Source organism: Cnephaeus nilssonii (genome assembly GCF_951640355.1).
Source record: "Cnephaeus nilssonii genome assembly, chromosome: 10".
Lineage (NCBI taxonomy): Eukaryota > Metazoa > Chordata > Mammalia > Chiroptera > Vespertilionidae > Cnephaeus > Cnephaeus nilssonii.
Window position 1 is genome coordinate 38994621 of NC_137081.1, and position 11792 is coordinate 39006412.

General features: G+C 40.4%; 1 pseudogene across 1 annotated transcript; it reads left to right on the top strand.

The window, feature by feature from the left end:
• Positions 1-10227: 10227 nt before the first annotated feature.
• On the top strand, positions 10228-11398 carry LOC307106572 (acyl-CoA (8-3)-desaturase-like; annotated as a pseudogene). The gene has a single exon. The product of its transcript is annotated as an acyl-CoA (8-3)-desaturase-like (transcript).
• Positions 11399-11792: the final 394 nt, after the last annotated feature.

An 11792-nucleotide genomic window follows, 5' to 3' on the forward strand; every position in this document is an offset into this window, starting at 1 on the left:
ATAAATTAAACTTTACCCAAGACGATCTAAAGAGATCTTACTCTCTCAGGTGTAGAGGATGGAAAACCAGATTAGGAATTAAGGTTGTCCATAAGGAAAAGCTGTGCAAAAGTGTTTCTCTTAAACTTTTGTAATGGTGATGGTTCACATACAGTTTCAATATGTTTTTCTCCTATCCTACAATTTCCTCTGGCAATCACTTACTCTTCAGTAAAGAGCTACCCATGGCCAGCAACTCCCCCGTCACTGAAGTTCCCTCACTGGCCAACCTCCCAGGGAAGTCAGAGGGCAAATAGTTCATACTTGGCACAGTCTCCTGTGGCAGAATGAGGGGATGGAGGAGTGTTGATTTGCACGTGCAAATCTAGCGAAATCAACAGAACCACTGATTAAAACCATTCTTGTTGTCATTGGAAATACGAAACATACAACACATGCATTTTCAAGTTAAAAAAAAAACAAGTTACTTTTCATTAAATAACGAAAGTATATCTACAATGTATATATACCTCAAAGTATATCTACAATGTTGTTTCCTTTATTTAGTGACAGATTTTTTTTGCCTGATCAGTTAGCAGCATGTTAGCAACCACTGAGAATGGATATGCACACAGGCTGAGAGAGAGGGACCTAGCACATCCCTCGTACCCTGTGCATGTTGGACAGGGACCTCAAGGAGTGAAGTCATGGGAGATGAGGAAGGTGAGGAACAGTTTGACAAAACTGTTAAAGGAAGTTTAAATTTTAAAATGGTTTTCAAAACCCCCCAAAATTCTAACCTACACAGAACAATGTTATCTTATTTTTGTGTCCCTGGGACTTCTTCCCAAAATTCTTTATAAGATCTTCTAGTATTCTTCAGATTAGTTCAGATTTTTCTATGCTCTAATTCCCTGTAGCAAAGGGGGAAGGTACAGGGGGGCGGGGAGAGAAAGAGACAGAAAGGTACATAGAAACCAGGAAGAGCAAGCAAAGCCTGAAGGTGTTCACCCTCAGATGTCCAGTTCCATCCAACTCTTCCTTCGGCCCTTTGCTGCTCTGATAGTAGAACAATAAACTCCAAGCAGATGGCACGCCCCCTCCATCCGAGGTCTATCAGCCACTGCACTTGGCTTTCAAGAGCCTCATTCTGTCTCGCTCCTGACTGAACTACTACAGCACACCTCGTGCTGCTAACATTAAGGTGCATGTACCATGCTTAATCAATTGACTCCATATTTTAAAATGTGATGGTTTCAGGTGAAAGATCCAGAGAATGAATAAAATAGTTATGCAGGCTCCATTATACGGTACTAATTGATTTTTAGTACCTCTTCTAAGCCAAAGAAATGTAAATGGGTTAATTTGGAATAGCTGTTAGCAACACTTAATCTTTTCATGCCTGAAATTCATACTCTGTGGTTAAAGTTAAAAAATCTCTTTGAAACCCTTGGCATCAAATAAAATGGAAAAGATAAGCTGGACTTTGTTTTAAGGGCACTCATTCTTTAATAGTTATTTGGGTCTTTTTGCTAATAGAAAAGCAAGATAATTAGTCCACAAATGTGAGATCCACAAGAACAGATACTTTTATCTGTTTGTTCACTAATGTATTCTCGGTGCTGAAAACGGTGTCTGGCAATCCTAGATACTCAGTTAATACATGTTGAATAATAAATGAGTAGCTAAAGCCCCAAAGACTATCAAACAATTTAAGTATCAAAAATACAGTTAACTTATTTTAGGTGCTAAATACTAAATTAATATGAAAAAATAACTATTACCATTTTTTAATATTTACTCTTTACCCCCCTAAGTTGAGTATTTTATTCAAAACACATTATTTAACCCTTCAATTCTACCATAAAATGGGTAGTAAAATTTCATTCTTTAGATGAAAAAGCTGAGATATATAGAGGCTAATATTTAATGAACCCAGGATTCACATTCTCATCTATTTATCTCCACAGTCTAATCTCTTAAGCACAAAGCTATACCTACAGCTTGTATCACCAAAGAGTAACATCTCAAACCTGGAATTTAAGATTTACTTCTTGAGTCAGAAGCCTCTCCCGATTTAGACCCAGACAGCTTTAGATCTGGATGTCTGTGAGGCCACATTCCTCGGAGTAACAGTACACACATTATTTAATTTCCTTGGGCCTCAGTTTCTTGTGTGTGTGTGTGTGTGTGTGTGTGTTTTATCTGTAGGATGTATTTAATTATCCTACTTTATAGAGAAGGAATTTATTAGAATTAGATGGGACATTCTTGTGAAGCTTGCCTAGTACATAATCAGTGTTTGTTTTTGTGATTTTGTGACTTTATCCACAAAAGCACAATAAAGTAGGTAAGTTAAATTATTATATTGTGAAACAAAAATGCGTAGAAATGTGATCTAAGTAATTCCGATACTGAAAACACTCATTGTCACAAGATTATTTTTTTCCCCTTTTGTTGGGTGGAGGTGGAAAAGGTATCTTATTCCTAGGATCCCAAGGTGGACTTTGGCAATACAGACCCATCCTCAGGAAATCTTAGCCACTTTTGTTTTTTGTTTTTCTTTATTGGTTAAGGTATTACATATGTGTCCTTATCCTCCCCCATTGCCCTCCATCCCCCCACTCATGCCCTCACCCCCCTGGTGTCTGTCCATTGGTTAGGCTTATATGCATGCATACAAGTCTTTTGGTTGATCTCTCTCCCTTACCCCCGCCCTCCCCTACCTTCCCTCTGAGGTTTGACGGTCTGATCTTAGCCACTTTTGATGACTAATCAAGGAAGCATGAGAGGTCAGACTGACATTCTTGTTTCATTCATTTATAGCTTTATTTTCAGAGCACAGAAAAGTAAAGAGGAGAACATTGCCTGCTAATTACTTTTTACTAACTCCTAATTACTAGCTCTTTTTGTTTATTAAATTTTTCATTTCGTCCTATGATCACAGATATCTTCCTTTATTGCTTAACTTTTCCATATTACAGGTGAGCACAAGATGTCCTCTGGGAACTCTTCTCTTTGTTCTACTTGTACTGAAGGGCATTTTTAATTACTTAAACCTTTCCATTTTTTTCTGAGAATTATTACATACCAGAGTAGAACATCATCCTAAAGTGAATACAATGTCTAAGCAAATGTTTGTCTGAGTTCCTCGTTTCATTGAGGACTTCCACCTAAGGGAGGCCAAGCCATGATGGGCAAGAAAAATAGGGGGGGGGGGGGAATAGATGAAGAGGAAGAAAAAATAGCATACCCCTTATCCTGTTGATTTTAGGAATGATTAGCTCCTTATAAATCTCTGGCAGATAGCAGACAAAAAACTGATGTACTGATATGACAGACAATAAAGTACCAGTGGGAAATAGAAGGCATAAGATGACAAGAACTGCCAGGTGACAATTTTTAAAAAGTGTTTGGGTGTGAACCAAACAAGTGTAAAGCAGGAGTACAGGTGAGACAAAGGAGGATGCTCTGGATTTGCTTCAGAAGACAACAGGGCAATGCTAGGAACACTCACAGAGAACAAGCTGGGTTAATACAGTGTTTCTCAACTTAGACTCCTAGTAATGATCACCTGGGAAGCTATTTAAAATCCCAGTGCCTAAGCTGCCACTTCGACCATCGGAATCAGAATCTCGAAGAGTAGGATCTGGGCATTCACAATGTTTTAAGTTCTTGGTGACTCCCATGAGCAGCCAAGGATGAGGGCCACTGGCTGAGCAGGGGGGTTCAGTGCATGGTTCCTCCCATCACTCTGAGTTACACAGAAATTTTAATGGGCTAAGTCATTATTTTTAAAAGTGATAGTAACAGACCAAGTGCATTTTCCTGTATGAATTCACTGACTGAGTTTCCTGTATGAATTCTTCTGACAATGAACAGCTCCTGTCCATTGTCCGAACTGGTGACAATGCTACTTGTAAGAGCTGAATTGCTGCTCTGATTGAGTCTCCTGGGTGGCAGACTTACAAACAGAGCTGTTGGTGAAAATCTAGATCTCTGAGAGCAGCTGCAGATAGAACCTGTCTGTCCTCTTTCCAGCTGCTTATGGGAACACTTGCCACCCCAGGCAGCTGTCCCGGGGCATAACTGAATGAACCTCTGCCAGGACCACCAACAGCTGCTAAAATCAGCTGCCATGGAAGGTGAAGGGGAGAAGGGGGTGGGGAGCGCTTCTGTAGCCATTGCCGGTTCCTTGGGGAATCCATGATCACTCCCCAGTGTTAACCTGGGTGGATGGGTCACAAAAAGGAGGAAGCTTGTGAAACAATTGTAAAAAAAAAAAATCTACAAATAGTTAATATTAAGGAGGATATGCTATTAATAACTTTCCATTTATTTGGAAGCAAATATCTGACATTTTAAAAAATTGTCTTGAAATACTAAAATATATTTCAAATTCACAGGACTAGTTCATTCTTTTCCCTTCCATTGTTCCTTTTTTAAAAAATATGAAAATTAATACATTTTCCTTTTTGTACTTAACAGGTTTTATAACATGAGCTAAGGCTTTTTTAAAAGATACTTTAAATGAATGAATATTTCATTTCAAACAGCAGCAGTTTACATATTTTTCAAATGTATTTTTAGTGAATCAGAAACTATATTTAAAAGTGTTAACAAATTCTGGAGCTTAAGACATATATTTCTATTTCACTGGTGCCTGGTGAGTGTTGCTAAGTAGTGGGAGTGAGTAAACCTCACAGTCTAGAAAGTGAGCTCATTATCTTTTTAGTTCAAGATATGATAGCTTCACCAACAGAGCTGAAGTTAAAAGTATAAACAAAGCATAGTTTTGACGTAATTGCATAACTTCATGTACTTTCATGGTTCAGGGTCTATAGATTTTAAATGACACCAATTCTCTTCTATCTGAAAGCCTCAGGTGTATCAGTAAGGTTGCAAATGTATTTTAACTCCACCACCAATGTCTTTTTGAGGTCATTTTTCCTCCCTCCAGGTAAAACCTATTTTTAATACATTTTTTATGCGATTGTTCAAGAGAGAATATATACATACCAATACATCTCTGAAGTAAAGAAAGGCAGATTTAGGAAAAATCTAGTGAATTAGAAAAAGTTCAAAGAAGCATAATGTTCATAGCCAAAAGGTGGCATCTGGAACAAACATGGGATGAGGGAGGAATAAGGGATATATTAGTCAGATCAATTTCTATTACAGATTGCAGAAGTCAACTCATAATGGCCTAAGCAAAATAAATATTAACACTTGAAAAGTAGTCATTTTTAGTTGAATGCATGTTTTTGAAAGATACCCTTAGGCATCCAATTCTTCCATCTCCATTTTCCTTTGTAGGCCTTCATCCCTACAGGAAGATCCATGCATACACAGCACCAGCGTAGCCATCAGAGAGGAAAGAAAGCACCTCTTTCAAACATATCTAGTCTAGAAACTGAATTTCACTGAACCAGATTAGATCAAATGCCCTTCTCTGAGCTGAACTGTGGCTATGAAATATACCAAAATACCCGGGTCGCTTGCTGACTCCTGGATCTGGAGAAGGGTAGAGTCCTTCATACCTGAACCACATAGACTGAAAGTAGAGAAAAGTTGTAACCCAAAAGAAAACGCATGTTATGGACAGGAACACACATATGCATGCACGTGAACATACACACACACACACACACACACACACACACACACACACACACGGAGACTCCTTATATCATTTTGCACCCCATATGATATCCTCAAAATAGGATGATTCAAGGAAGCTTTGATAAAGGACTATTTACTTAATTAAGATATGGGCAGGGTATAGAATAAAACGCAGAGAATAGGAACTAAGAGAGGAGACAACAGTTACAAGAATCTGGAAGAAGAGAATCTTTCAGAAATGGTCACTCTGAGAGAAGCAATGGCTTTTTGTCAAGTGACAGAGCCAGCACAAGGCAACTTGGCAGGGAGGAAGCCAGAAGAGTAGATACACCAACCTCTCTTTCTTCTCCCTCCCTCTAATCTCTGTCTGAGATCCCCTTTGGCCAAACCCAACAGGAAGCCATATGGCAAGGGAGCTCCCAAGGCATGATAAAAACAAGGGAGAGTGGATCTGCCAGAGCAAACATAAGGTATTTATAGCACATACACTCTCTACAAAAAGATAGTCCATGATAGTGTTCAGTTGTAAATGTATAACAAAACGAATTCCATTACAATAAATGGCATGGAAATAAAGATATCTGTATAACTTAAAGGAAATCCATCCTCAACCCCATATTATCTCTAGTCCCAACATTTATTTCTCTCTACTTTTCTTCATAATCAAGTTTCTTGAAAGAATAGTTAACATACCCTGCTTCTACTTTCTCCCAGTCCATTCACTCCATAATTGCCCCCTACATTTTATAGCAGTGGTTTTCCAAATGCAGCCTCCAGACCAGCAGCATCAGTATCTCCTGGGAACTTGTTACAGATGCAAATTCAACTAACCTCATCCAAGACCTGCTTAGTCAAAAACTGAGCAGTTGGGGTTTATCTGTGTTATAGCAAGCCCTCCAGTTGATTTGGAAGCACACTTGAGTTTGAGGATCATCACACTATAGAAAGAGCTATTTCTAAGATGACAAAGGACTCCACCATGCTAGAGTCTATGAGCACTTTTCTGTCTTTATCTTTCTTGACCCTGACCTTTGTGGATGAGATTTAACACTGTGATCTGATCTCTTCTGCAGGAAATCAACCTCTTTGTCCTCCCGTACATCTAAGGTCATAGAGTAGAAATATCCATCCCTGTAGAAATATTAGGATGAAGACCACTGTCTGTGTACACTCCACTCATTATATCCCAAACCTCCCTAATACTGGTGAGCACCTGACTGATAATAAGAGTTGATGAAGTAAAAATAACACTTCTCATGTAAACCCGCTCCCCTTTTAAGTTGCCTACTTGCCAGTTTTACTTTATGTTCTGTTTCTTCCATGCACAAAACTCAGTAGGGCACTGTGGAAAGGCGAAACCTGAAGTTTTCCAGCTATTGTGCCAACTAATGAGAAGAAGAGTATCATTTGAGGAGTAAATAAGAAGGGACACGTTTGGCCTCAAATCTAAGTCAAATTTCCCAATCTCTTTATCAACAAATAATGCTGATATCCTTAACTGCATCTTATGTGTATTTTTCAGTGCAGAATCCATGAAATTGGGGGCAGAGTGTGGCTGTCATCCTAAATCCCACCACAAGATGTAGTCACTGAAAAATTGTGAAGATAGGGTCAAGACTTACTAGTTTTCAATCAAAATAAGACACGGACAGATTGAACACCCTCCTGTGGCTGAAACAAACACCTTCAACAAGTGGTGGCTTCTGAGCTCTGAATTCTGAAGTCAGCAGAAGCTTATACTGTAGTTGCGGTCTACATGAGTATGGCTAGTGTTAATAGGGCTGGGCTATGCAGCTGACCTTTAGTACAAGTGAGCAAGTGGCCAGTTGGAGCTTTAAGCAAAATTTTAACTGGTGGGCTTAAGCTGAAAGCCACAGCTAGGTTTAACCAGAAAAGAGATTTGTCTTAGCAGTCATGATGGGCAATTCAGAGTCTTCAAATGAAACAAACAGAAATCTGGTCAGAAGGGCAAATGGAGTGTTCTTTCCTGAGGGGAGGAAAGACTCCCTTCAGGAATTTAAATTGGAGATGAACTATCACTTATTCTGGGACTTGAGCCCACACAGCATGAGACAGACCTTTGCTAGAACCAGGAGAGGCCACTATCAGGATGAGCAGACTTCCATGCACGCACTATTAGAAGTTGACTCAGCCTGAAATATGAAGTACAAGGCTGGAGTCAGCATCTCCTAATTTGTAGAAACTGAGATTTTTGGAGTCTTGAACATTGGTCGAAATCTAAGATTGCTTGTTCTCAGACTTATCCTGTTTCTTAGCTACTGCTAAAAGACCCATAATCTTAAAAAAAAATCTAGTCCTGCTAAAAATAAAATGTAAGTGGTACAGATGAAGCCATTGAAATAATACAGATTAACCAAAAATAAGGAAATTGGCAATAGCCAATTGACCACTATCATGGAGAAGTTAAAGCCAAAACTAGTTCTATCATTTTTATCATTTTTTTCCTCTATCTGTTCTCCAGTTACCACAAAATGCATGATTTTTGACTGACATCTGTGATGAGAATTTGGATGGTATTATATTCTAAACCCTGGTTATATTATTTTGCTAGGATTGCTACTGTGGGCCTATAGATTTTTGAGCTTTCTTAGTCATATGAATGAGCAAGTAGTATTGCGATGATCCAGTGTATCCTACTGATTCTCAAGCTCCTTTAAAGGAACCAGTGGAAGACTAGGTTGTAGCTCCTGAAAATAATCCTCACTTACTTAAAACCCCAACTCAATTGAAAATCAGCAAAATAAAACATAAGGGAGAGCTAAATTTTGGATGTCAATTCCTGGGGAATTTAAAGTAGAAGCAAATTTATACTGGGCATTAATTCCTCCTCAGTAATTTAATAATTAGAGGGTATTCTGACTATGCATTTCTGGGTCATATTTTTACTGCTGGCATTGTATTATTTGGAGCATTTTTATATTGACATTTGACTGCATCTATAACTTCTGGTGAATTATATAAATGAATACAATTTGAGATGGGGAATATAATATGGAATACATTTACAATTCAGCATAGTAGATAGATTTTGTAATGTAGTCTTCACCCATTTCATATCCTTCTGCAGCAAAATCTGAATTGCTCACTGTGGTTCAAAGAGGATAACAAGGAGTAATGGATGGTGACAGGGGTGCCTTCACAAAGACGGAAACAAAACTAACCTTGCAAACTATAGTTCTCCCCTGACCATAAGTGTCTCTTAGGCTTGGCTGTCAAGCAAAGTGTCAAGAGATAGAAAGCTGCAGAATATAAGAGAATTATTCTCTGACACTGATTACATTCCAGTTCCAACCCCTAACCTGGGAACTCCTGCCTTCTCCAATCTCCTCACTCACTGCTCCCAATGGAGGAAGGACTGACAGATATTGGTGAGAGCTACCCTTTCTTGGGGAGAGTTACGGTGATATAAGATTTTCTTGTGAACGCCCTCATTTACAAAACAGTATCTTCCTTTGGCTACGGTGACTCCATTCTCTTCAAATACTTTTCCCATCTCTTTTGTCTATTCTTTCTCAGTATCTTTCACCAGCTCCACTCCTACACAGCCCTTCAGTGGGTTCTCCAGGGCACCATCTTTAGTGCTTTCAAAGTGATCTTTTTAAACTGCAAATGGAGACAACATTCTTCAGGTTAAAATCTTTCAATGGATTCCTTTAGCTTTCAGAGTAAAATCTAAACTCTTTAGCTTAGTCTATGAAACATAATCTAAATTAACATTAGAAGTATGAGGCCAACAAAGATTCCCCACACCCCTGCCACTACCATTTTACCCTGACGCACAAACACAAAGAGAGAAATGAGAGAGAGAGAGAGAGAGAGAGAGAGAGAGAGAGAGAGAGAGAGAGAGAAAGAAGAAGAAGAAGAAGAAGAAGAAGAAGAAGAAGGAGGAGGAGGAGGAGGAGGAGGAGGAGGAGGAGGAGGAGGAGGAGGAGGAGGAGGAGGAGGAGGAGATAAAAGAGGGAGGAGAGAAGAGGAGAGAGAGAGAGAGAGAGAGAGAGAGAGAGAGAGAGAGAGAGAACGAACCTGAGTAATTTTCATGGAATAGAAAGTGATCTGTATAGAGGAATTTGGGGATGGGGGAAAAAAGGTATAAATAGCACAGTATCTCCATACATTGGTTGGAAAATTATCTAAACCCATCATCACTTTCATTTGATTTAATTTAATTACAGCCATCAAGCTGTGATTTCCAAAAAAAAGGGGAAATTAAGAAAAACATTCAAATATAACCTAATCTTTAGTGGTCACTCTAGAATCTCATAACAAAACAGCCTATTGGCAGGCTTCGAAGAAAATGATGAAACTTGGCTTATATCTGAAGCTGTGTTACCAAAAAATTGAAGCATAATGATTGCAAGAAATATGATGTAATTACAGTGCATCACTTTAACTCTTGGTCCTTAAAACCTCCATAAAATCGATCACACTGTTACACATAATTTTCAGGTGGTAATAATAATAATAGCTAAAGCTACTGATAGCTTACCCTGTGTTAGACACTTTGCTAAGTGCTATACTTATCTCATCTGATCCTCACTAACCCTAGAAGGGAAGCACTATTATCTCCATTTCACAGATAAGAAAATGTGAGTTAAGATACTCTGATTTGGGGTTATCAGTCATTATGTGAGAAGGATGCTAGGGATCCCTTTGTGCATTCCACATCAATAAGGGCCTGTGAGGAAGTACATGAACTCTCTCCTAATTGGAGAATTGTCTCCAGAGCAGCCTCACTTTGAGCCCAGTAAGAATGAGGAACTGACCCATGAGTTCTAGGAGCTTGGGCCACAGTGGAACAGACGGGGCTCATAAAGGCCTACTGTGTCTTCTTACTGCTGCACCTGCTGCACATCCTGCTGCTGGATGGTGCTGCTGGCTCCTTCTTTCATTTTCTGGGACATCCCTCGTGCCCCACCTCCTTTGTTCAGTGCAGCTCAGTGCAGTTCAGGCCCAGGCTGGCTGGCTGCAGCAAGACCTTGGGCACCTGTCTGTCTTCAGCATCACTACATGGAACCCCCCGCTACATCATTCTGTGATTGCCCACCTGAACGGGGCCCCTGCCAGTTAGTTGGTGGAACCACATGCACTTCCAGCACCATGCCAAGCCCCACTACCTCCACAAATACCCAGACTTCACCATGCACCCCTTCTTCTTCGCCTTGGGGAAGATCCTCTCTGTGGAGCTGGGGAAACAGAAGAAAAAGCACATGCCTTGCAGCCGCCAGCACAAACACTTCTTGACTGGGCCCCAGCCTTGCTGCCTCTCTGCTTCCAGGGGTATAATTTTGATTTTGTTATCCAGCAGAGGAAGTGGATGGATTTGGCCTGGATGATCACCTTCTACAACCACAGCTTCCTCACTTATGTGCTGTTATTAGAAGTGAAGGCCTCCTGGGCCTTTTCTTCATGGTCGTTCCTGGAAAGCAACTGGTTTGTGTGGGTGACACAGATGAATCCTATCCCCATGCACACTGATCACGACCCGAACAGGTACTGGGTGTCCCTCCACCCAGCTCCAGGCAACACGCAATGTCCACAAGTCCACCTTCAATGACTGGTTCCGTGGACATCTCAGCTTCCAGATTGAGCACCATCTTTGAGCACCATGACACCTCGACACAATTACCACAAAGTAGCTCCCCTGGTGAAGTCCCAGTGTGCCAAGCATGGCATAGAGTACCAGTCCAAGCCCCTGCCCTCAGCCTTCGCTGATATTGCTCACTCACTGAAGGAGTCCAGGCAACTCTGGCTCAACTCCTATCTTCACCAACAATAGCTTCCATCTGGAATAGGATCCTCTGGAGCCAAAGCAGAGGGGAGCTTGAGGGGCAATGCCACTACAATTCTAATATTCAGAGGGGGCTGGTTTGAGAAGATAAAGACTCTGGCTTAACCCCCTCCCCTTTATCTTCTAGGCAGATCTATGACCCAAAGAGGGAGGGGGACATGCAAGCCCCTGGAAGAAGGAATGGAATTATTGGGACAGGGCTGCAAGTTTTGTGTCAGATGCAGATGGTTGGTGAGAAAAGAGGGAGCCAGGAAGGTGTTAGAAGAATGGGGAGGACCAACTAAGCCCAGACTTAGCAGTGGAATTCCACCAAAAAAAAAGGATGAGCTCATCTTACTGGTCCACTTCTCTGTTCCTCTCTACACTTGCTTGCAAACCTCAG